General features: G+C 48.7%; 1 long non-coding RNA gene across 3 annotated transcripts; it reads left to right on the forward strand.

Moving 5' to 3' along the window:
• Positions 1-17,961: 17,961 nt before the first annotated feature.
• LOC135911145 (uncharacterized) lies at positions 17,962-21,550 on the forward strand. Of its 3 annotated transcripts, none has more exons than XR_010567235.1 (3): positions 17,962-18,240; positions 19,288-19,753; positions 20,269-21,550. It is a non-coding gene; the product is annotated as an uncharacterized lncRNA (long non-coding RNA). The 3 variants fall into 3 exon arrangements; XR_010567237.1 differs by having other exon boundaries at positions 20,596-21,550; XR_010567232.1 differs by having other exon boundaries at positions 19,288-21,550.
• Positions 21,551-23,716: the final 2,166 nt, after the last annotated feature.

Raw genomic sequence — 23,716 nt, forward strand, 5'->3', positions numbered from 1 at the left:
AAGTTTCTAAGGCAACACCGCATTCACTAGAAGTTCTTTTGTCCCGCTTTGAAACAAGCTGAGTGATAGCGTCTCCGTCTCACACTCCGGAGACCCTTATTCGATTCCCACCCAGCCCATCTTGCAAGTTGTTTGTAGTTAGGAATTGCCTACCGCTATTTTTCGCTCACGGCCAACGCCGACGACATAGGCTTGTCTGCGACACGAGCTCCTTAACGCAGTCGTGTTAAAAAAGCGACCCGCGACTTATACAACACCAGTCAGAAATTTGCCCCTTTGCCGTATCGCGTCAATGCAAGCCCGTCTATCGCACCACGAAGTGCGCATGCACTTGCTGATTCGTACAGAATAAAAGCAGCCACGCTATCTTCAATAAACATTTCCATTGCTTGCACCTAGCTACTGCGTCTGTTGTTACCCGCGCCACAGCAGTGGCGACGAGAATGGAATACAGCGTTGGGCGCTTCTTTTATCAGCGTATCAGTGTGACAGAATTGCGGAAAGCACCATTGCACGCGAATGCCGATGCTTTGAGCCGTTTGCCGCTGCCGGAGCGAGGGCACCCTGGTGAAGATGATCCCGTCGAATATGTGCTACATGCGCAAGTTTAGATTTTTCTCTTAGCGCACAGCAGTTGGCAGACAGCACGAGCGAGGACATGCTTCTGCGACAGGTGAACACGTGGAACTGTGGGTGCGCTACAGCACCCTTAAGACACAGCGATCACCAAATGGGGCGTCCGTGCCGTGCCCACTGCCTCACCGCGCGGGCAGCCAACGGCGGAGCATAAATAAACTCGACCGCAGACAAACGCATGCAACATGTGCTAAGAAACTTCCTCCGTAGTGCCTAGGCAGAGTCATATGGGCGTCTCGCGCTGGAGTTTGAGGTATATAGTAGCGGCGCCTGGTGGCGGCTCGGAAAACGACAGCTGGGTCGTACCAGCTTGGGTCGTATTGAGCCCTGGCTGTGGCGAAGCACGTTTCTAGGCCGAGCTTTGCGTCGATTCGCACTTTTTTCTGCCCTGTTGCGAGTGCGAAAAGGCTCGTCACTTCTCACAGACCACGCCGACCACGCTGCGAGCTCGTCGCAGCCTATAGAGTTTAACGAAAACGGACTCTTCGTGAGACGTAATGCTGGAAGCAGAAGGAATCGGCGACGCCGATCCGGAGAGACCTAGCTCAGCCTCGAAAAAACGTCACCGTCGTTTTTTCTGCGTCGTCGGCTGCCATGAACAAGAAGGCCTGAATCCCAACATCAGATTCTACCGTTTTCTTTCAAGGCCTCACGAAGCAGAGCGTCGGGCGTGCTGGTTAGCTGCAGTTCGTCGCGCTGGGTAAGCGAAACTTCGCACCATGCTGACTGCTTCGCCTGTTTTGAACCTTGCTTATCTGCGTTCAAAAATTCGGTCTTTTGCAAACACAGTCCCGACGGCAGACCGACATAGCAGCAGACATGGCTGATGATCAGTGGCGTAGCAACAGGGGGGGACGTGGGCCCCGGGTGCAAGGGACCACTGGGAGGGGGGGGGGGTGTCATACGCCTGAAGACACCCCTTAAATTTCGGCCGGCTTGAGTGGGCGCAAATGGCAAATAATGCTCCGGTATCCAGTAGCCCGAGCTCATGTACGCGATGCGTTGCGCCGCAGAATTGTCGGCTGCAGCTCTATCAACACCCCACGAAATTATTGCACGAGTGTGCGGGCTAAAAAATTGAATTCCCGAAATGGTCGCTAAACTATTCACTTTAGCGGAATGTTTCATGTGGGGTGTGCCATGCGTTCATGCTGGGAGCAGGAGTCGCTAAACATACAGTAAGGCGTTCAGGCTCTTGGGTCCCTCATCCGTTCAGAACGCGCAGCGAAGACGAACAAAGACAGCAGTGAGAGGGCGTTCAACGAGCGCGCCCGGCGCTCTCGTTTACGGCGAAGCGTTCTTTGAGAGCGACGTTGCACAAGTGCGGCCGTCAAAAGTCGCGAATGGTCTTGTGTGACTTCATGTCATAAGTACAGTGTCTGTGTCAGCTGCACAGAATTTAAAAAAAAAACGTGAATTTTGTAAGGATATTTCCGGACAGGCACGTACCCAGGATTTTTTTTTCAGGGGGGGCCCACCACCACCACCACCACCACCACCACCACCATCATCATCATCATCATCATCAGCCTGTTTTATGTCCACTGCAGGACGAAGGCCTCTCCCTGCAATGCGATCTCCAATTACCCCTGTCCTGCGCCAACCGATTCCAACTAGCGCCCGCGAATTTCCTAATTTTATCGCTCCGTCTAGTCTTTTGTCGTCCTCGATTGCCTTTTCCTTCTCTTGGTAACCATTCTGTAACCCTAATGGTCCAATGGTTATCTAACCGGCGCATTACATGACCTGCCCAGCTACATTTCTTCCTCTTGATGTCAATTAGAATATCGTCTATACCCGTTCGCTCTCTGATCCAAACCGCTCTTTCTCTCTTTTAACGTTATGCCTAGCAATCTTCGTTCGATCGCTCTTTGCGCGGTCGAACGAAGATTTCTGCCCCATATGTCAGCACTGGCAAAATGAACTGATTGCACACCTTACTTTTCAATAATAATGGTAAGCTTGCAGTCAGGAGCTGGCAATATGTGCCGTATGCGATCCAACCTATTTTTATTCTTCTGTGAATTTCCTTCTCATGATCAGGGTTGCCTGTGATTAATTGGCCTAGGTAAACGTGCTCCTTCACAGTCTCTAGTGGCCGACTGGCGATCCTGATCTCTTGTTCCTTTGTTGTTGTTGTTGTTGTAGCCTGTGGCACGTGTGGCTCCTACCCACGATGGGGGATTGGCCAAGAAATGGGTGGATTATTCCAAAATAATATAGAGCATAAAATTCCTAATATCTATGCGAATAGCATTGAATAGGGTTGAATTATCGGCTAAAATAAAATCAGGAAGGTGCTGTTGAATGAGGAATAATTAATTTAAAAGTAATTTAGCAGGGCATTCGTTTAGATTCTGTAAGGAATGTTTGGACAGCGAAGCATGCATCCCTGTGGCTGAATTCCAAAGTGGACGCCCCGAACAAAATAATTGCAGGTTCTGTCAAGTCCAGGCCAATTCTTCGAAAATGTATCTCCAACAATCTTTTTCTTAACGCAGCAAAGCGGCGGCAAGATAGAAGAAAGTGCTGTATCGTGTCCTCTTTCTCACAAAAAGAACAAAGGGGAGAGGGAACCAAACCCGACCTGTGTAAATTGAAATTTAGGGAGGGAATGTGGCAGCGTAATTTGGTGAGGCAGACCTCAAGCATCTTTGTGTAACAAGATTCGCTATGCCAGGAAAATGCCAGGTGTTTATACTCTGGAGAAGCTGTCAAATGTGGGTTTCTGGGTTCTCTGGGTTTCAAATGTGGTTTCTGTCAAATAGGAGTTTCTGTATCCTGTTCATTACTGTTTCTAAGTGAGGTATCGTGACTCCTCTTGGTACTGTATACAGGTCAGCTTAGAATTTTTCCGCTGCTTTTACTATATCTTCGAGATTGCTGATAATATTCCCCTTTTTATCTTTTAGTGCATACATCATGGTTTGTCCTATGCCAGGTTTCTTTTTTACTGATTTCAGGCTGCGTTCATTTCTTACGGCTTCTATACTAGCTGGTGGTAGTCGCCGAGTTGAGGGCGCTTGTCGAATAGCTTTCGCATGTACATGCATGGTCCGCTTCCGTTTTTGACGTAGCCGAAATACTAGCAATATGAGTGCGATGTTCTGGCTGTCAGGCACGGCGGCCGCATTTCGATGGGGGCGAAATGCGAAAAACACCTGTGTGCTTAGATTTAGGTACACCTTAAAGAACCCCTGGTCAGAAAGAAAGTGGTTTTCGCACGTAAAACCTTATGTTGTTTTTTTCTGGCTGTCAGGACAAGTTAACGCCATCCCGCAAAAGTTTTCATTTTAGTGCACAAACAGCGCGCGGAACGAGAAGCGCGCGCTACCCGAACGGCGAGGGTACATGCAAGACGCGCATGCGCCATGTAAACAGCTGTTCGCCGCGGCGGTGAAGTTGCGCTCCCGGACGCACAGATGGCGCCAGCCTCGAGCTGCGCGCGCACGCCGAACTCTAGAGGAAGCAAATTTCTTGCACCCCTGGCGTCGCTAGCGCAGCGTATCCGACTTCGCCTGCCGCGGCCTGGCGCGCCGAGAACGCCGGACTATATCTTGGCCTTAAGGCCAAGATATAGTCCGGACTATAGTCCGGAGTCTCCGGATATAGTCCGGAGAACGCCGGACTATATCTTGGCCAGTCCGGCGTTCTCGGCGCGCCAGGCCGCGGCAGGCGAAGTCGGATACGCTGCGCTAGCGACGCCAGGGGTGCAAGAAATTTGCTTCCTCTAGAGTTCGGCGTACGCGCGCAGCTCGAGGCTAGCGCCATCTGTGCGTCCGGGAGCACAACTTCACCGCCGCGGCGAACAGCTGTTTACATGGCGCATGCGCGTCGTTCGGGTAGCGCGCGCGCTTCTCGTTCCGCGCGCTGTTTGTGCACTAAAATGAAAACTTTTGCGGGATGGCGTTAACTTGGCCTGACAGCCAGAAAAAAAAACAAGGTTTTACGTGCGAAAACCACTTTCTTTCTGACCTGGGCTTCTTTAACGTGTACCTAAATCTAAGCGCACGGGTGTTTTTCGCATTTCGTCCCCATCGAAATGCGGCCGCCGTGCCTGACAGCCAGAACATCGCACTCATATTGCAAGTACTTCGGCTACGTCAAAACGGAAGCGGACCATATATGTACATGCGAATGCTATTCGACAAGCGCCCTCAACTCGGCGACTACCACCAGCTAGTACAGGAGCTGCGAAATGCAGCTTACCTGTGGCGAGACCACACTGCTTTCATGTAGCTTCCCACGCGTTGTTCTTGCGCTCTGTGTCGCGGTAGTCCATGCGTTTCACATCGTATACACATGGAAGGTTGCAAATCGCTTCAAGCAGGCGTCCTCACTCGCGCTGTCATCCCACACGGATGTTCAAAAAACCACAGCCGCACTGTCAGTACGCGCACCGCAGGCCGATATTCTGCCTTCTGCTCGCTGCCGCTGCAGCGCGCAGTGCATTCTGGTCTAGCGGCAGCCGCGTGAAATAGAACACGCTCTATGTCCGCGCCGGCGGCGTTGTGCTCGCCAAGCGCGCCTGGGCACGCCGGCTACGCCGTGACGCCGGACTGTAGAGTGCGCGCTTTTCACCGACGTCGCTTAACCGCGACGCGCGTGGCCGCGCGCGCGCGTTACGCCGGACTATATCTTGCCCTTTACACGCCGACGTAACGCGCGCGCGCGCTCGTCATGGCGACGTTACGTTGGCGAAAACACGACCCTCTACAGTCCGGCGGCATCTGGCGCCGACGCGACCGGCGCCGAATGCAACCGACTGCATTTCGCGCGGACCGCGCCGAGCAAGTTAGCGCCTAGCGCCCTCTCTCGTCGAGGTAGAGACTCACTACTCGGCAGGCTGAGCCAGAACGACATGGCCTCTTCGCAAGAAAGCGTGCCCGACCTGTGCGGCTCCAGAATCGAAAGGTTTCTGGACGTCGTCCAGCAACACCCGTGTGTCTACGACACCAAAACAATGGACTACTGGGATGCGGAGCGGGAAAACAACGCGCGGGAGCAGATACGCATGTACTCTGGCCTCTCAACAGGAGCGTCAATGCTACGCACGTGTGTGTATACGTCTCCGGATATGCTATTCATTCAGCGCCTGTTTGTCTTGTTTTCCCTGTTTCAGCCGAAGAGTGCCTGAAACTATGGCAGCGGCTGAAGGACCGCTATGCTCGTGAACTGAAAGCTGTTGAAGCGACGAAAAGGAGTGGCAGCGGCTACGTGTCTGTGTTATGTAGAGAGACCTGTTCGTCTTGCGACGCAAACGACGCGACACACGGTCCGATTCGGTGTCCGATCCGGCGTCCGACGCGCCGGAACGGCAGCCGGAATCGGGGTGTTTTGCCGTACCGAAGCGCCGGATCGGACGTCCAGCGTGCGACAACCGCACCGTCGTTTGGCCGCAGCCAATGACAGCGTGGCTGGCATGTGACGTTCTCTGACGTTCCCTCCACGGAGGCGGCGCTGGCTAGCAGGTTTCTCGCAGTATTTTTTTTTTTCCTTGCCTGCCGCAGTTTGTTTCCGGCACGAAATATTTACCAGTTCAGTAAAATTATCTCGAGCGTGTGCCTGTTATGCAAAGCAGCGCGTAGTACACTAGCACCAAGCTACTGGCGAGATCGGGAGCCGCGACGCGAAGGCATTTCGCGGGCAGACAGCACACACCGACCGTCTGAGCGAGGCTGCCCGCTTCGCTTGCACGTTTGCCCTACGCAACGACTGCGTCGAGTAAACCAATTGTATTTAATTACGGGCGACCTAAGTGTACAGTGTTGTTTTGGCAAAAATAAGCTCTCTGACGAGCTCGCGTTGGATCGCCAGCGCCGTCGGCCGCAGCGTCCGCCTAGCTAGGCCTACCGGCCCTATCACTGGTTGTTGGCGGAGCCGTCAGTGGACAACGCGCCGTCGTGAAGTGTTCCGTCACTCGCAGGGGCATAATGTCATTGACAGTATTCGCGTAAAGCGAAGCAGTGTTGTGCAGAGTTGTTTGTATATATTGTCACGAGAGGAAAAGCCAGTCAGTCAGCTCTAAGCGAACGGCCGTTTACAGTTCGTTTTCGCAGCAGCTACCACGCACACTTCTTCTCCCTCGACATATAGCGTAACTAGCGCGTGCCATTACCCCTCCCTCCAAAAAAAAAAGAAAAAAAGAACAAATAAATAAATAAATGAAGTTGGGGAGATGTTAAATGCCACAAGGAAAAAATAAAAAAAAATGAGAAAGACAACGGACGAGACGACAGGGGCCGAATCACAAAGTTTGTGGATGAGAGTCAGCGCGAATGGAAGGGCTTCATCCTGGTAACGTGAACAATGTCAGAGGAACGTAGTTTACGGGAGTGGTGCAAACTGTCGGCTGGAATAACTTCGTAGTTGACAGGACTTAGACGACGCAAAACTATGTAGGGTCCAAAGTATCGGCGCAATAATTTTTCTGACCGGCCTCTTTGACGTATAGGGGTCCAAACCCATACAAGATCTCCCGGGTTGTATGTGACGTCTCGATGGCATATGTTGTATCGACGAGCATCTTGACGTTGTCGGGATAGAATTCGTTGCCGCGCAAGGTGCCGCGCTGCTTCGGCACGCTGAACAAAGGCGTCTGTATCTGGTGTGGTATGTTGCGACGAAGTTGGTAGGAGCATCATGTCGAGCATAGTGGTGACGTCGCGTCCGTAGACCAGACGAAAAGGAGGAAACCCGGTGGTGTCTTGTAGGGCAGTGTTGTACGCGAATGTCACATACGGGAGCAGTTCGTCCCAATTTTTATGGTCCGTGGCAACATACATGGAAAGCATATCCGCAATCGTTTTGTTGAGACGCTCAGTTAAACCGTTAGTCTGCGGGTGATACGCAGTTGCCGTACGGTGCGTTGTGCCGCTCAGCTGCAGGATATCTCGGACCAAACTGGGCAGTGAAGGCCGTACCACGGTCTGTGATGACGACAGCGGGAGCACCATGTCGAAGGACGATATTTTTGATGAAGAAGTTAGCAACATCTGAAGCAGTAGCTCGCTGAACGGCTTGTGTTTCGCAGTATCGAGTGAGGTAATCGGTGGCGACGACGATCCAGCGGTTATCAGCCGAAGACTTGGGAAATGGGCCGAGTAAATCCATCCCGACTTGTTCAAAAGGTGAGCAAGGAGGTCGGACAGGCTGAAGCAGACCGGCTGGTTTCAGTGGTGGCTTTGTCAGGGTCAGGGCGCACACCGGTGCTGCTGACAATGTGACCTAGAAATTTGAGCTCCTCGTAGCAAAAGTGACATTTTTCGGGCTTCAGGGAGAGGCCGGCGGTGCGGATAGCTTGAAGAACCGCCTCAAGCCGCTGGATGTGTTGTTCAAACGTGGTGGAAAAAACAACTACATCGTCTAAGTAGACTAAACACGAATTCCACTTGAGGTCAGATAAAACTGTGTCCATCATGCGTTGAAATGTGGCCGGAGCGGAACACAATCCAAAAGGGAGGACCTTAAATTGATAGAGACCGTCGGGTGTTATAAACGCCGTTTTTTCCTGGTCCCGTTCGTCAACTTCAATTTGCCAGTACCCACTACGCAGATCCATTGAAGAAAAGTAACGGGCATGTCGCAGGCGATCCAATGAGTCGTCAATTCGAGGAAGTGGGTAAACGTCTTTTTTCGTGACCTTGTTCAGTTTGCGATAATCGACACAGAAGCGTAGTGAACCACCTTTCTTTTTAACTAATACAACAGGTGAAGACCAAGGACTTGTCGATGGTTGAATGACATCATCGTCGAGCATTTGTTTAACTTGATGACGAATAGCATCCTGTTCTCTTTGCGACACGCGATAAGCGTGTTGGCGAACAGGTTGGACGGTCGGTTCAGTGATGATTCTGTGTTTGATTAAAGGAGTCTGTTTGACCTTCGACGTGGTGGCGAAACAGTCGCTAAATGACGATAGCAGAGTGAGGAGCCCCTGCTTCTCATTTTGGTCTAGCTGTGGGTTGACGTTGATGTGACTGGTCAAGTCCACATCGCTGGGTTCCGGAATCGAGATTGTCGTTACCGAAGCACAGGCGTTGGAATCGGCCACCGTTTCAAAGTAGGCCATGGTGGTATGCCTCGCAAAGTGCTTGTATTCGCCACTGAAGTTGGTAACTAGAATCGTGGTTTGCCTATGTTGGAGCTCTACGAGACCTCGTGCGACGCCGACTTCGCGATCCAGCAATATGGCGAGGTTATCTTCGGCAATGCCTATTCCTAGTTGTTCTTGGGGGCATTCAACGAGGACGAAGATGCTACTTCGAGGCGGTAACGTCACGCAGTCATCGACCACGCGTAAAGCCGCGCGGTGATGTTCATCCTCCACACTCGAATCCGAAGAAACGTAGTTAGAAAAAGTCACGAACAAGTCACGAAGGTTAATGATCGCCCCATACTCCTGGAGAAAATCCATGCCCAGTATAACTAGCCGAGAACACTTGGGCAGCACAAGGAAAGACGCTACGAAAGTCGCAGTGGAAATTGCAAGTCTGGCGGTGCATCGTCCAATGGGTGACACGAGGTGTCCTCCGGCCGTAATCAGATGTGGGCCGTCCCACGCTGTCAGCACCTTGCGTAGCCGAGTGGCCAGTGAGGCACTCATAACCGAGTAGTCAGCTCCCGTATCGACAAGTGCAGTTACCGGATAACCGTCGATTGAAGCAGTAATAGCAGCAGAAGTTCTTTTTGCAGTTTCGAATGAAGGCGTCAGCGGTACGTCGCGAGGGGATGGCGTCGGCGGAGGATATTTGACGGTTCGCATGACAGCGGCCTCACCCCCGGAGGTCGCCGTTTTCAGTTTCCCCGGCGCGGGCTTCCACCGTTGACTCCAGCGGAATCAAAGGCGGGTCGAGCATGGTTTGGTGACGCGTACCGACGAGGTGAAGGCGACCGTGACTGTCTTCGCTGTTGGGCCGGAGGAAGCCGGTTACTTTCTAAGTATTGCTCGATGTCGTGCGGGCGTTCGCCATAGCGCGGGCAACGGGCGTCCGGATGGTATCCCCGCAGACCAATCCGTCGGTACTGGCAGTCGCGATACATGTGACCAGCCTCCCCGCAGTGATAGCATAACGGACTGTTGTCGGGGGCGCGCCATACTGTAGATTTGCGCGGACCAGGATGAAAAGGTGCTTGCGGATTCGTGCGGTGGATCGGACTTGGGGAGCGTCGAGAAATCCCAGCAGGCGGCTGCGAAAAACGGCCCGTCGACGGCGCAGAAGCCCGAAGAGCATCCGCGTACGAGAACGTGGGAGGTTCGGGTCGTGTTGGTGGCGAGGGATGAACCACTTTGCCGATTTCTTCCCGAATGACATCCGTAAGAACCGCCGCACTGGGAGGTGCCGGAGCTGATGCATAGGACTTCTGCAGTTCTTCTCGAACGATTTGTCGTATTAGCTCGGTAAGGGACTCCCTGTCATCATTTGCAGGTACGAGAGAGCATGCAGCAGTCATGGTGGTCCGGCGTTCATACTGCGAGAGCCGCTGCCGAAGCATACGTTCCATGACTGTTGCCTCACGAATGAACTGAGAGACTGTTGTAGGAGGATTGCGCACGAGGCCCGCGAAAAGCTGTTCTTTTACGCCTCACATTAACAGACGCACCTTCTTGTCTTCTGGCATTAGTGGATCGGCCCGACGAAACAATCGCGTCATGTCTTCGACGAACATGGCGACGGTTTCGTTTGGCATTTGGAACCTCGAAGACAGTGCCTGTTCGGCTCTTTCTTTCCTTTCGGGCGTGCAGAAGGCTTCGCAAAGCAGTCGGTAAAACTCCTGCCAGCTGGTAAATGAGGCTTCGTGGTTATCGTACCATACTCTCGCCGCGTCTAAAAGGGAAAAGTAGACGTTCTTCAGCTTACGGCGATCGTCCCAGTCGTTAAAGGCGGCGACCCGGTTGAAATGGTCCAACCAGTCTTCAACGTCCTCAAAGGCGTCGCCATAGAACGGGTTAGGCGTGCGAGGCGCGTTGAGAATGCATGGTACGGCAGCATTTGGGATCCCCTCGGTTTGGCTTGCGGTAGTTGTTGACATCTTCCTCACGGAGCTTGCCAGGGGGCTGTATTGCGGTGGAAGACCTTGGAGGCGACGGCTGCTTCGATAGATTTCTGCCGTCCCCGAGGTACTGGCGTCGGTAGCTTCTGGTTGAGGACCCGTAGGCATACGATGGATGCGTACCCAGCACGTCCACCAGTTTGTCACGAGAGGAAAAGCCAGTCAGTCAGTTCTAAGCGAACGGCCGTTTACAGTTCGTTTTCGCAGCAGCTACCACGCGCACTTCTTCTCCCTCGACATCTAGCGTAACTAGCGCGTGCCAATATATATATATATATATATATATATATTTGAAGCTATTCCACGTGGGAAAATGCGACGATCCATGCCATTTGCCAAGTAGCAGTCGCCTGGCTAAAGAATTGCAGTTTGCGAGTGGGTAAGAAGTTGGCATGTTACGTTAGGCTTGTTCGGTTAGTTTTTATTCAGGAATTTACGCTAATGTTACTAAGTCACCATTGTGTAGCATGTTTACATGTCAATAAAACTGACTGTTGGTTATCTACATAAGACTTGAAGGGAAGCTGAAACGGTTTTCAATTTCCATGAATTGCTGGGATTGGGAAGAACAGACCTAATAATTTACGGTTCCTAATTTTTTTAATTCGTTATGTTAATATAAGGGGAGGAAATCGCTTTCTAAATCACCTCAGTAGACACGCCCCCATCGCTTCCCGGAGCGCCGGGTGAGGTGGTTGCCAGAGGAGAGAACCTGCGAGAGTGACGTCATTCGCGGGGACCGAGCTGCGGACCGGCGTGCTGGCATGCCTCTTTCCGTCCTGCGCTTTACTGAACGACGCTACGAGAGATCTGCCGCCGCCGCCGCTCACGTTTGTTTTCTTTTGCGATTTTCGTAAACTGTTCTTTCCTTCTGTGTTAGTGCAGCCGGATAGCCTTACGACAAATGCGGAAACGCGTTGTTGCTAGCGTTGCTATACTCCGTTTCATACATCAGGTGCAACGCTGTGGAGGCTTGAGATACTTCTTGCAGTGGCTGCGTTCGCACTTAGAAAAAGTTCGGTGTTTCTTGACCCGATTTTAAAGAAAATTTTCCATATATAAGCTCAGTTCTGAATGAAAAAAAATGAATTTACCCATAGAAACAATCCGTGTACTTATATGGCTGCTAACAGGTTCTTTTAAATAAGTTTTCTTTTCGGTATTTTTTAATTGCACCCCGTCGCGGCAGCTTCACGTGCATGCTCGCGCGAGCAAATGCCGCTGGCACGCTGCGAAGCATAGACGGAAACGCGCGCAGTAATAAATTTTGGTGACCGGACTTCGTGCGTAGCTTCCACAGCGTTGCACCTGAGGTATGAAATGGAGTATAGGCTTGCCTAGTGACATTCGACATACGGTTGCAGTTATCGTGTTTACCACACGGCGGTGCTAAAACTGCCTAATATCTTTATGCCAACACTAGCATGGATCACGCATACCGATTCTTGATCGAGCCACAATCGCAAAGTCGTCGAACCATATAGTATGAATATTGCACATATATTACCTCTGGCCATCTCTGGATGTGTACGATAAGCAACTTCCATGATTGTACCTCGCAGCACTGCATGTGCGCGCTTTGAAACGCGGCACTTATGTTCGCGATCGTGTATCAACACTAAAAAAACCACGGGACTTTAGACAAGCAGCGGCAAGGTGCTTGACATCGCGGAATTGCACCCGTGTTTACAATCTAATGAGAAGTTAGTGCTTCGGCATTCTTCCAGCAGCAAGTTCCCAGTGACACTTTAGCGCATTTTTTCTCCCGTCATTGGAACGTGCAGCTATATGAAAAAAAAAACATACGTACCAGCTAAGATTTCCAACGCGCGAGAAGGTGCACACATCGCTCTCGCTGTTGGCACACTCAACATCGTCGTTGCCGCCGTTGCCGCCATCGTTTTCCGTATCGGCTGTGGGTCCGAACATGTACGGCGAAAATACAAGCTGTCCGAGACAGCGAGAACGTTCCATCTTACAACTCAGCTATGAAGCCAGAACAGCAGAACAGCGTGCTACCATAGAGAAAGGAATGGTGCTACGCTCTGAAACGGCGGCGCCGACCGGCGACTGCCGCGAATGACGTCACAGCGGCCCCGACCAATCATGGTCAACAGCGGCGTTCGCGCGATGCCCTGAGGCGCTGGTGCGCGTTTTCTTGAAAAAACAGCCGCTTGCGTTTGTTTCCGCTCTTTTTGAACCAGATCTTCGTGTTCAGGGGACTCAAAACTGTAGAATGCCGCAGAGAACTCATTTTTTTCGAAAAGTGTTTCAGCTTCCCTTTAAGTGCATAGTATATGATTAATATTTTGTCTTAGCTTTCTAAACTCTACTTACACCAACCGTCACACGTGACCTTCAAATACCTACTGACAATATCCAGGTAATGTCCGGGGACCACCTAAGGATGCTCTTTCGGCATCATGTTTTACTGTGGTCATACGGAAACTTGCGTACAGACAGTCGGCAGCTGAGTAACAGAAGCTTCACTCATTAATCTTGTACTTATTTATTTGTAATAGTATGTTTACCAACTTTATGGCTAACTGACTTTCATATTTATAAAGTATATCAGCCTTGTTAGTTGCGAGGCACACTGTTATTATCAGGTGCCTTTTTCTCTTTTCTATAGCATATTAGATTCCTGTTTATTCTTGGCCAAGCTAAATCAACTTTGTAGCCGTAATATGTGGCACAGAGGTACAGTCCATCACTACAGCACCTTGCCTGCATGGTGCACGGACACCCTTTTTAACTTTTATACTGCTACACCAATAATGTTGGACAAGGTCAGCTGTAAAGACACCTCAGCTTCCATATGGCAAACATTAAAACATATGTGGCCAGATGCTTTTTTTTTTAAATTACGAATCTTGGAATTCTAGTAGTACTATATAATCATACACTGCAAAGCATGTGGATCCATTTTGCTAATTGGAATATTTGTCCTGTATTTCTTAGTGTGCAGTATGATGTGCAAAATTGAAAACTGTCACTGACGGAAGCTTTGAACATTTACACTAACCGAACAAAATAAATGCTCGGAATAGCTTAGTAGAACATGGCAAATCATAATTGGCCTGTGTTATTCTACAAATGCGTACCATGGTTAAGCCACAAGTATAGGCAATATTACATGGATGAAAAGCTTCAGAAGATAGTTAACGAACCAAAACTCATTTTCTTTTCATTTTTGTTTTGCGATGAAGAAAGAAGCTGCAATGTTCCACTATAGTTCACGAAATTTATCATTTTTGTTTGGGGGTGGAGCATATAACCCCCTTTTAAACATTTTCTAATCTTCAAACTATGGCTTTTGCATTGTATGAGCACTGGCAATACTTAACAGTGAAGCAACTGTGTAAGAATTATGGTATCTAACCCCATTTTAAGCATTTTCTAATCTTCAAACTATGGATTTTGCATTGTATGAACACTAGCAACACTTAAGCAACTGTGTAAGAATTGTGGTGTCAACAAATGCTTGCAGCATCTAACGGCCATCTGCACCGATTTTGTTACGCCATTATGTAAACATTTTTTCTTCTTTTAATTCCCACACATCACCTTGAAGGGTGCAACTGAGGCACTTGCTATACTCTAACAGGCTTTTGGATAAAATTTGCAAAGTGAACAAGTGGAGTGGACAAGAAACAATACTGAGAAAGCTGAAATGGGTGAGAGAAAACATGTCAAGGATGTACAACCTGCTGTGCCAGGATGACACTTCGTTGTGGGTATTGTGTTGCGGCAATATGGCAGCACCTTCACAATAAAACATTTTAATGTGCCCCCACCCAAGATGCTTAAAGGGTCACAACACAAAATTTTAGAGCTTGCACGCAAAATTCCGCATGTCTGCTTCTTCACTCATCTTCTTTGACCCACACAAGATGGCAGACATCACCTTATGGGTATGGTCACCATCATAGAGTTTCTCACTATGACACCTAGAGGGAAATCTGGCGCCACCATGGGAATGATGATATATGTGTCTGCGAGGCTCGTGTTGGCTGGTGTTGTAAGAGGCTTCGTCTAAAACGTGGATATGGCTACACAAATAACGCGTTCTCAAAGTAAAATCTTCATAAATTTTTCCATTCAGGCATATTACATCTTTACTCACCTACAGTGCATGACCAAGCGAAGTAAAGCAAGAACAGACGACAAACTGTTTCAAAGCGAGCGCGAACTTTGTCGTCTGTTCTCCAACTTTAGCGACCCGCTGTTCCTTTTACGTAACATATAATCGTACACGCAATAACAAGTTTTCATAGTTAAACAAAACATGTTTTCGCGTAATAATAAAGCTAAAACAGCTTTTCACGTGCTGTTTTAGTAGAAAATGAATGATTGTGACAGACGGAACGGTACTTGTCAAGCGCGTCTTCAAGGTGTCCTGTCTTTCCGAGAACGATGCCAATCCGAAGTCACAACCGGCATTCCCATGCATACCACAGCGCAGCAGCGCCAGATTTCCCTCTAGGTAATGTAGTGAGAAACTCTGTGGTCACCATACTATGGGGCTCTTGCATTGTCCAGGGTATCGCTATGGTGGCATAGTATGGTGGCTAGTCCAGGGGGCGCTGCGAAGGATGGATGGATGTTATGAGCGTCCCCTTTGGAACGGGGTGGTGGGTTGCGCCACCAAGCTCTTGCTATTATACTGCTTAATGTCCTACCTAGGTTAAGCAATGAAAAAAGAAAAACAAATGCTATGAACTACCACGCCCAAGTTTTCTCATCCCCTATTGCGAACTGTGCTTTTGTACGTCTCCGTCTTTTGTCGTTTCCCTACTTCCACCAATCCTCCAATCGCCTCTTACTAATGCCTATTGCAGACATGTTTACTTTACCAATGCTCCCGCTGAACCCAAGGGATTCAAGGAGGCCAGTGGTGCCTAAATCGACCGCTGGGTAGACGTCTTCACATTCTAATAAAACGTGCTCCATAATTTCCCTAGCTTTACCACAGCAAGCACATGCTTTTTCTTCTTGCTTCAAAAAGTAATGAGCTTCCCTTTGAGTTATCATAAATGGTTTCGTTCCTGATTTCGTTTTTTCCTCTTAAGTAGTTACTCATGGCAGGTTTCTTTTCCATTGCCACCACCCATGAGATTAATTCAGCCTCTCTGACTTTCCGCTTGACCTTCTTTGTTGCTGTGTTGCCCACCCTACAGGCCGCATACAATTGCTCGTAAGCTTCCTAGTTCTTTTCCTCGAATGTGAATCAATCTTTTTTTTTGTACAGATACCTGAACACTCTCCCAGCCCATTTTACTTTCTTCCATATTCCTCAGCCGTTCTTCATACTCAATTTTACTGCGAGCTTCCCTCACTTCAAAACTAGTCCAGCCCATATCACCCTGCACAGCTTCACTTGTAGTCTTCCCGTGAGCGCCCAATGCGAGGCGACCCACTGACCTTTGGTTCCCGTCGAGTCCTGAATGTACCCCTGATTTAAAGCAAACAACCGCATTTCCAAAAGTAAGTCCTGGAAGCATTACACCTTCCCACATACCTCGGAGGACCTCGTACCTATTGTATCCCCATAGCGCTCTGTGCTTCATTATGGCTTATGGACTTCATTATGGCATCATGGACCCTCACATGTCCACGTATAGCAGCAGCTAGTGTTGGGTAGCCGCGTGATGTGGTGTGTGATACGGTGCACATGGCTCTTAGCCTCTTCAAGGCGACGGCATTCTTTAATGATGGCGTCGGCCTTTAATGTTGGCCTGGCGGTCTGGGGCACAGCTGGAAGCATCCGAAGGTTCTGGCAAAGGATGAGTCGACTGCTAACAGAACAACTTGTTTATTCTAGCATCGCATAAGAGCGGCCGGTCAAGTCGACCGAAGTGGAGAGACGGGAGAGCACGTTACTCGACGGAAGAAATCGAAGCCTCCCTCTTGGCGTCCGGGGGCAGCTGCTTTTATAGTCTCGGAGTCGAGGGCAAGAAGGAACGGCTCGGGATGAGGCGCACGTGACGGCGACGCACGGACACGTTGAGACGAGAAGTGACGCATCCGCCGGGCCGGCGCCGGTCAGACCTCCTCGCTTCACAGTTGGGGAGCTCCTCTCCCCGGCTGCCGCGCTTTGACAAGTGTGGGCACCAACATGCACACACACGCACACACGAAGACACGTGGCATGGAAACATGCCTGGACGCGCTTGGCAGAAGCGTTGCAACAGCGCTGAACGGGCCAAAATGTCCGCCGCTTTGAACGAAGCCCTGGCGTCCGTTGCATCCGCGCCGGCTATACCGCGCGTCGTAGGCGAAACGTAACACCCTGCACTCCAAGATTGGGTGTCTTGCCATGTGCTGCCAGAGCGAGCCTACCCACACCACGTTGCCTAATTTCCAACTGTTGCGGGGTCTCTGTTCTAATACATAGAACTGCATTGGCAAAAGTCAGGCCTGGTACCATTAACCCCTTTCATATCCCCCGTACTATATACCTCGTACCTATTGTAGTTCCACAGTGCCCTACTCTTCATAATCGCTGCTCTTCTGTTACCTTTAGTCGTTAGATATTTTTCGTACTCTGTCAGATACTCAATGCCATTATTTATCCACACCCCAAGGTACTTGTATTTATCGACTATCTCCAGCGTGGCCTCCTGTATCTTATGCTCGCCGCAAATGTTATCATTAAAAATCATGACTGCTGATTTTTCTTCGCTAAACTTCAAGCCTAATCTGTCTCCTTCTGTACCACATATGTCCATTAATTCCTGCAGATCTTCTGCATTGTCAGCCATTAATACAATATCATCCGCGTACATCAGTCCTGCTAATGACTGTTCAATGAATTTTCCTTGTTGGAAAAATGATAGGGTTGAAGCCGAGTCCGCTTTGCTGTATTTTGGCCTCTGAACCTTGTAGGTACAGCATAAACATCACAGGTGACAATGGGCACCCCTGCCTAAGCCCCCGCCGAATCATTACAGGCTCCGAAACCTGCTTTTCCCATTGTATAATCACCCGGTTACCTTTATAGATATCTTTTAAGAAATTGGTTACTCCATCTTGCACTCCTAAAGTTTCCAGAATGCTCCACAAGCCCTCTTGAAGTACACTGTCATAGGCTCCCTTGATGTCCAAAAAAGCCAGCCATAGGGGTACGTGTTCCTTTTCAGCTATTTCAATGCACTGTGTTAGCGAGAACAGATTGTCTTCTAGCCTCCTATGCTTCCGGAACCCATTTTATTCGCAACTCCAGCAATTCATGCGACACCTAGCGGCAATAGGGAGAAACGAAATACGGAGGTCCAGTCGCCGTGTGTGCCGTAGAGGCTGCTGTCGTGGACGGAAGAATGAAGCTGCTAGCAAAGAAAAAGCGAACGGCCAAGCAGTTCTGCTGTGTTCCTCGGTGCGTGCCAGCGAGATGGAAGGACAGCGATATTTCCGTTCACGCACTTCCCTCCGAGTGGAAAGGCTGAAGCCGCAGAACCAGGTGGATCGCTAACCTCCGCATCGGCAAGGCTGTGACGCCTACAGTGACTGTTTGCTCACGGCATTTTGCACGGGATAATTTCTCCTTACCAGGTGAGACACTATTGTGAACTTGTGAACTCGACCCTAATGCATGACCATTGTGCGTGGCCATTATACATGTCGCTGTGTCACCTTATGTAATGCGGGCACTGGCGATTGGGCTATGCATTATTTGCTGCATATGTTAGCCGCAACGCGAAATTCGAGCACAGGTTCGAGACCTGTCACAGCGGTTTCTCCGAGAAACGTCTCTTCTGCACTCGTTAACCACATTGGCTGTAATTAGAGCTCATGTTCGACGCTTCACAGCGGTTTCTGCGAGCAACGTCACCTCTGCGCTCGTTGGCTACACCCGGCTGTAACTCGGGAGGTTTTTGATGCCCAGCACGTCTCGCGCAACTTATACGGGCGTCGGAGATTCAAATGTTTACGAATGATGTACTAGCAAGTTCGGGAAGTGTTGAGTGTAAACGTGCCACGTATGTGGCATGCTAAAGCGGAATAAATATCATGCGTGGTGCGGATGAACTTGCAGCACAGGCGCACTGCACGCGGGCACTTCCCAGCGCGACTGATTACGAATTTGCCACTTGCACTTGAGATTCTCCGACGTGCTCAAGAGTGGCAATATGACACTGGTATTTCGCACCGACGGCGAGCCTATCACGTTCATTGCAGAAGTTTGCCACTTACGCGACAGCCACATGTCAATTTTACACGCGTTTGCTAGTTTCGAGGAAAATTTACGGCGTCCGCCGTCTACTGACGTGTCGCATATGTATGTGCAGTATTAGTACCTAAGCTAGCTTTATCTGTGTTATTAAATCATCCCCAAGTCAGTGGCAAAACTACTCCGGTTATGTGGTGGTGTTTGCACCTGTGTACTTTGCGTTATGAGCAGCTTTCAACTACGTTTTGCAGATGCTACATTCGGTGTACAACGTTGCATAGCCTTGCACACTCAAACCGTGCTTCATTTCCTTGCAAATGTTTTTTTATAAATATTGTGGCCTTGTTTCTGAGGTAAAAAGAAAAAAATTCTGGGTGCAGCCCATATTGAGGCACAATAAAGCATAAACAATTCATTTATTTTTTCAGATGTAGCATGTCAAAGACAGCGGCTGAAAAAAATGCAGTACCAACTGAAAACCTGCCAAGGACGTCATGTTATGATGAGAACAAGGATGCTCATATGAAAGAGCTTTCACTGGCAAGACTTCGCCGACGTGTGTATCGGTCAGCCAGAGTAAGTTAATTTGACTACATGGTGCAGCACTTATATGCTTATGGTACATACACCATGTCTACAAGCATGCAATAGATGTCAACACCTTTTAATGCATTACAGAATGAATCAAGCAAAGAAACTGTTGCCTCCCCATTAGAAGCAAAGGTGTTGCCCCATGCACCTGTCAGCACGACCACCATGGTAAATTGGCTGCCTGCAACTTGTGCACACATTGCTTCACCACTAATTCCTTGGGATTAAACTCTGACATTGCAGGACGATCTCCCATCCCCTGACCGCGACAGCATGGACCAAATAAGTGACAAAGGAAATATGGTAATTTCTTTTTGAAGTTCAGTGTTTGACGGAAGCCCGTCTGGTCGGGATGAAACATGGTTAAAAGGGTAAACAAAAACCCGGGGCACTTCGGCGACCAAATAAAGATTTAAAAGAAAAGAAGACGTTTCGGCTCCCACACGGGAGCCTTGTTCACAGGTAAAATAAACAAAGGTGCTCGAGCAGCTCGCTTAAATAGTCTAGAACACGTGACGCAGGCAGCGCGCATACACTGACGGCAGATTGCCATCGCTCCTGTTCAGAGTGTGTGGCGTAGTCTGGATCATGAGGGACTCAAGATAAAGGCGTCGAGATAGCCCTTTTTCCCTGGCAATTTCTTTTTGTATATGTATGTGTTGTGGTAGCTGTCTTTACCTAGACGGTGGCATGCTTTCTCGATTTACATCGTAAAAGCATTGTAGCACGTGGTGTGTGATGGGTGCACATTAATTGCAACTTGTGCACACATTGCTTAACCACTGTTTTCTTAAACTGAACTCTATCTGACATTGCAGGACGATTTCCCATCCCCTAACAACATGGACCAAAGCCTTGCAAACACCATAAGGGACAAGGACATAGCAAATATGGCAATTTATTTTTTCTATATATTTGTGATGTGGTAGCTGTCTTTACCTAGGCGGCAGCATGTTTTCTGGATTAACTTCGTGAAAGGATTGTGGTGTATGATGGGTGCAAATTACCTGATGCAAAAAGCCTGGCTTTCCTACTTCCAACATTGAATTTAATACATTGACGTGCATTATTGGAATGACAAAAAGAAGCTGCATTTCGCGTCAGATATGTCGGACATTACAACTCTTGCTTTTGTTTTGTGACAGGAATCTGCTTGCCAACCTGGCCTCCGGACATTAATGGCAGAGTACTCAAGAGAAGAAAAAGACGTGGCAAATTTCCTACTAGAAATGGCTTCACGGACAAGGCTTACAGAAAGCAAGGCTGCCCAAGTGACATCGGGTACTTTTCCACAGAAGTTTGTGAACACGATAAATAGTAGCAACGTAAATGCATTCACAGGCCTGCCATCATTCGATGTTCTGAATGCTCGTGCGACGTGCTACACAAAAATTCATCCACTTTCAGGACGGCACCAGTTATGTGTAAAAACAATTGCATTGACATTGGTGAAATTGAAGCATATTTCCACTGCATTCTTGAGTCACCTTTTTAACTGTTCTCTTACTACATGTAGCAACATAATTGCAGAGACTGCTCAGTTGATGTGTGAAATTTTAAAAGTAACTGTGGCTGTGCCACCAAAAGATGAATTCCAGTGGCACGTTTGCATATTCGGCATTAGGTGATTCACCTGAAGTCGTGCCATGGCTGGCGATATTGCAAGTAGCCTGTACTGCATAGAGGCATTTGTGCGTGTGACCTTGGCTCCATCAAAGCGTGGCGGCCTTGAGAGTAAGTGCGGTCTTCTGTTTGGAAATCCAGCATATTTTATGCCACTCAGCCACTTCATACTTTTCAGACACGGTCGTTGCCATGTGATCTACATGCTGCACTTGTTTGCATTGGCCAAACCTGCAGACTTCAACTTCAACACACTTTTTGTAAATTAGCAATGCACATTCTTTTGCAACTTGTATTCTTCATTGAAGTGCTGATTTACACTACGCATTCTGATGCAAGTTTTCATCTTATGGTATTCCGAGATATTTGCAGTTCACTTATGATCTGTGTGCATAGAGTTGTGGTTATTCTTCAATGGCTGTTTGTTGTCCCTTTCCTTACTTGTATTTTTTCACAAAATAAACCACATGCACTCAATATTTTGTTCACTGTACTTGCCTCATACGTTTTACTCAAGCCCATTTTTGTTGCACTTTTTACCATATGAGGGTATATCTGGCCAAACAGAACATGAGAAGTAACATGGAACAGTGTGAAACCTGCATACGATGAGTATTTAAAAAGTGTGGCCACCAGAGTTGAGTACTCTGAAAGAATGGTTCGATTCAAATGACCCCAGCTGGTATATGTACCATAATTTATGCTTCTTCCCAGTTTGTTGAATACAGTGCAAATGGCTGTCCTGGGAAGCATAACTAAACCACTGGAAATACAACATGGGGAGACACTTGTGCAGACTTAACATCAGTGAATGATAATTATTGACCTCCAGAGAGCATATAGAGCTGTCCTTACTATCAACATATCAATAAATGGAAAGTAAGTGACATAAAAGTTTAACATGCACTTAAAGCACTTAACAAACATGTAAAGGGGCACTGAAAAACTTCCGACTGATCATAGTTACCTCACTACAAAAGGACACCACCTGCTGCAAAAATTTTTCGAATCATTGAACTGTAAGCGGAATTAGTAGTTATTGCACTGATGCATTGCTTTCTCCTTTCGCCTCAGCTAGTGTGCTGGAAGCTACACGGTGCATGGCAAGGTAGCAAGGTCCTGGTAAAGTTTTTTTTTTTTCACACATTGCTACTTGTGGTTCAGGCATGTGTGGCACTCTCTAAACGCGAGATGGACGCCTGGAGCTACATCACTTACAGAGACCAATAAATACACACGGCTGTCTGATCGTCCTGCGAACAGAGCTTGTGGTGGTCGTGGTATTTATATTATGCGGCATGCCAGTTTCAGGGCCCCTTTAAGAAGGGCACTAACAAAGACAACAAAAGTTGGTTTCATGAGTTCTGCCTGAGTCGCCACTGATATCACGCAGTTGCTCGAGCACAAATTGTGAAACAATAACGTATGAGCCATAGGAAACAAACAGTCATGTCGGCAAAAAAAGAAAAAAAAGCAGGATATGTATTGTGATAGGTAACCCCAAGCGCCACAGCACAAGGTGAAGCTAAGTTGCAGTTCGGCACCTAATAGGATCTCTTCTGCTTACAACGGTGCACGCACATGAACATTTCACTTTACTACGATCTTTGCAATATGAACAGCATTGAAACGCAATGTAGAGATGAAACATTAAAGGGACTGACAACTACACCAAATGTTCCAGGATAAGGTGCCAGGAGAAACAGCCGAGATGTGCTTGCACTTTTGCGACAATCCAACAGTGCACGAACACTTTGCCTCCACGATCGATGGGTCCTGGAATGCGTCGGCGATTCTCACCACAATCTCGTGCGGGTCCGCTGTCACGCCGGAGGTTTGCACACACGCGCGACCACTTCTACTTAATTACTCTTTGTACCACTGGTACCGACTAAAATGAGGTGCTCGGCGTCCACTACCCGTTCTCCCCCCACAAAACAGCGCGAATTAACATCGCAGTGCAACAAACTTAAAGTTTTCACCAAGGAAAACGTACGCGGGGACCTCCGTAAAGCCGCCATACTGCACAGTGTAGCCAGACCGGGTCAGGCTTCGCAGCGCCCCCTAATGTTGATTTGAGTTGCGAATAGCTCTCCAAGTACCCCCTCGTTCTCTACCCATGCCTGCAGTCTGTCCTTTATAATCTGCATAACTACCCTGTAAACCACTGACGTCACTGTTCTAGGCCGGTAGTTATTTATGTCAGCTTTGTCCCCCTTTCCCTTATATATCATTCTCATCCTACTTAGCCTCCATTCGTCAGGTACTTTACCATCCACTAGCATTTTGCTCACCACCTCCCTCAATGCTTTCTTAGATGTCGGGCCCAATTTCTTTATTAACATAATTGGAATACCATCGGGGCCTGCCGATGTGCTATAGCTACTTGGTACCCTCTTCTCAGCCCTTTCCTACTCTTTTTGTCCAAGCGAAAGCAGTGGGTTGACCGGGCTATCCCTCTCCGACGTACTGCATGTACCATTTCTCTGTTTTGTAAATTTTTCCCTCATCATGGCTCTCCTTCTAACCGAGTACCTCTGCTCTAGGCTTGTCCTATTACCCAAGGAGTTCAGATGCTGCCAAAATTTTCTAGCTGCCTGTTTATCTTTTTTATTGCTTATTTTTGACAGCCATTGGGACCCT

This window comes from Dermacentor albipictus, chromosome 1 (genome assembly GCF_038994185.2).
Source record: "Dermacentor albipictus isolate Rhodes 1998 colony chromosome 1, USDA_Dalb.pri_finalv2, whole genome shotgun sequence".
NCBI lineage: Eukaryota > Metazoa > Arthropoda > Arachnida > Ixodida > Ixodidae > Dermacentor > Dermacentor albipictus.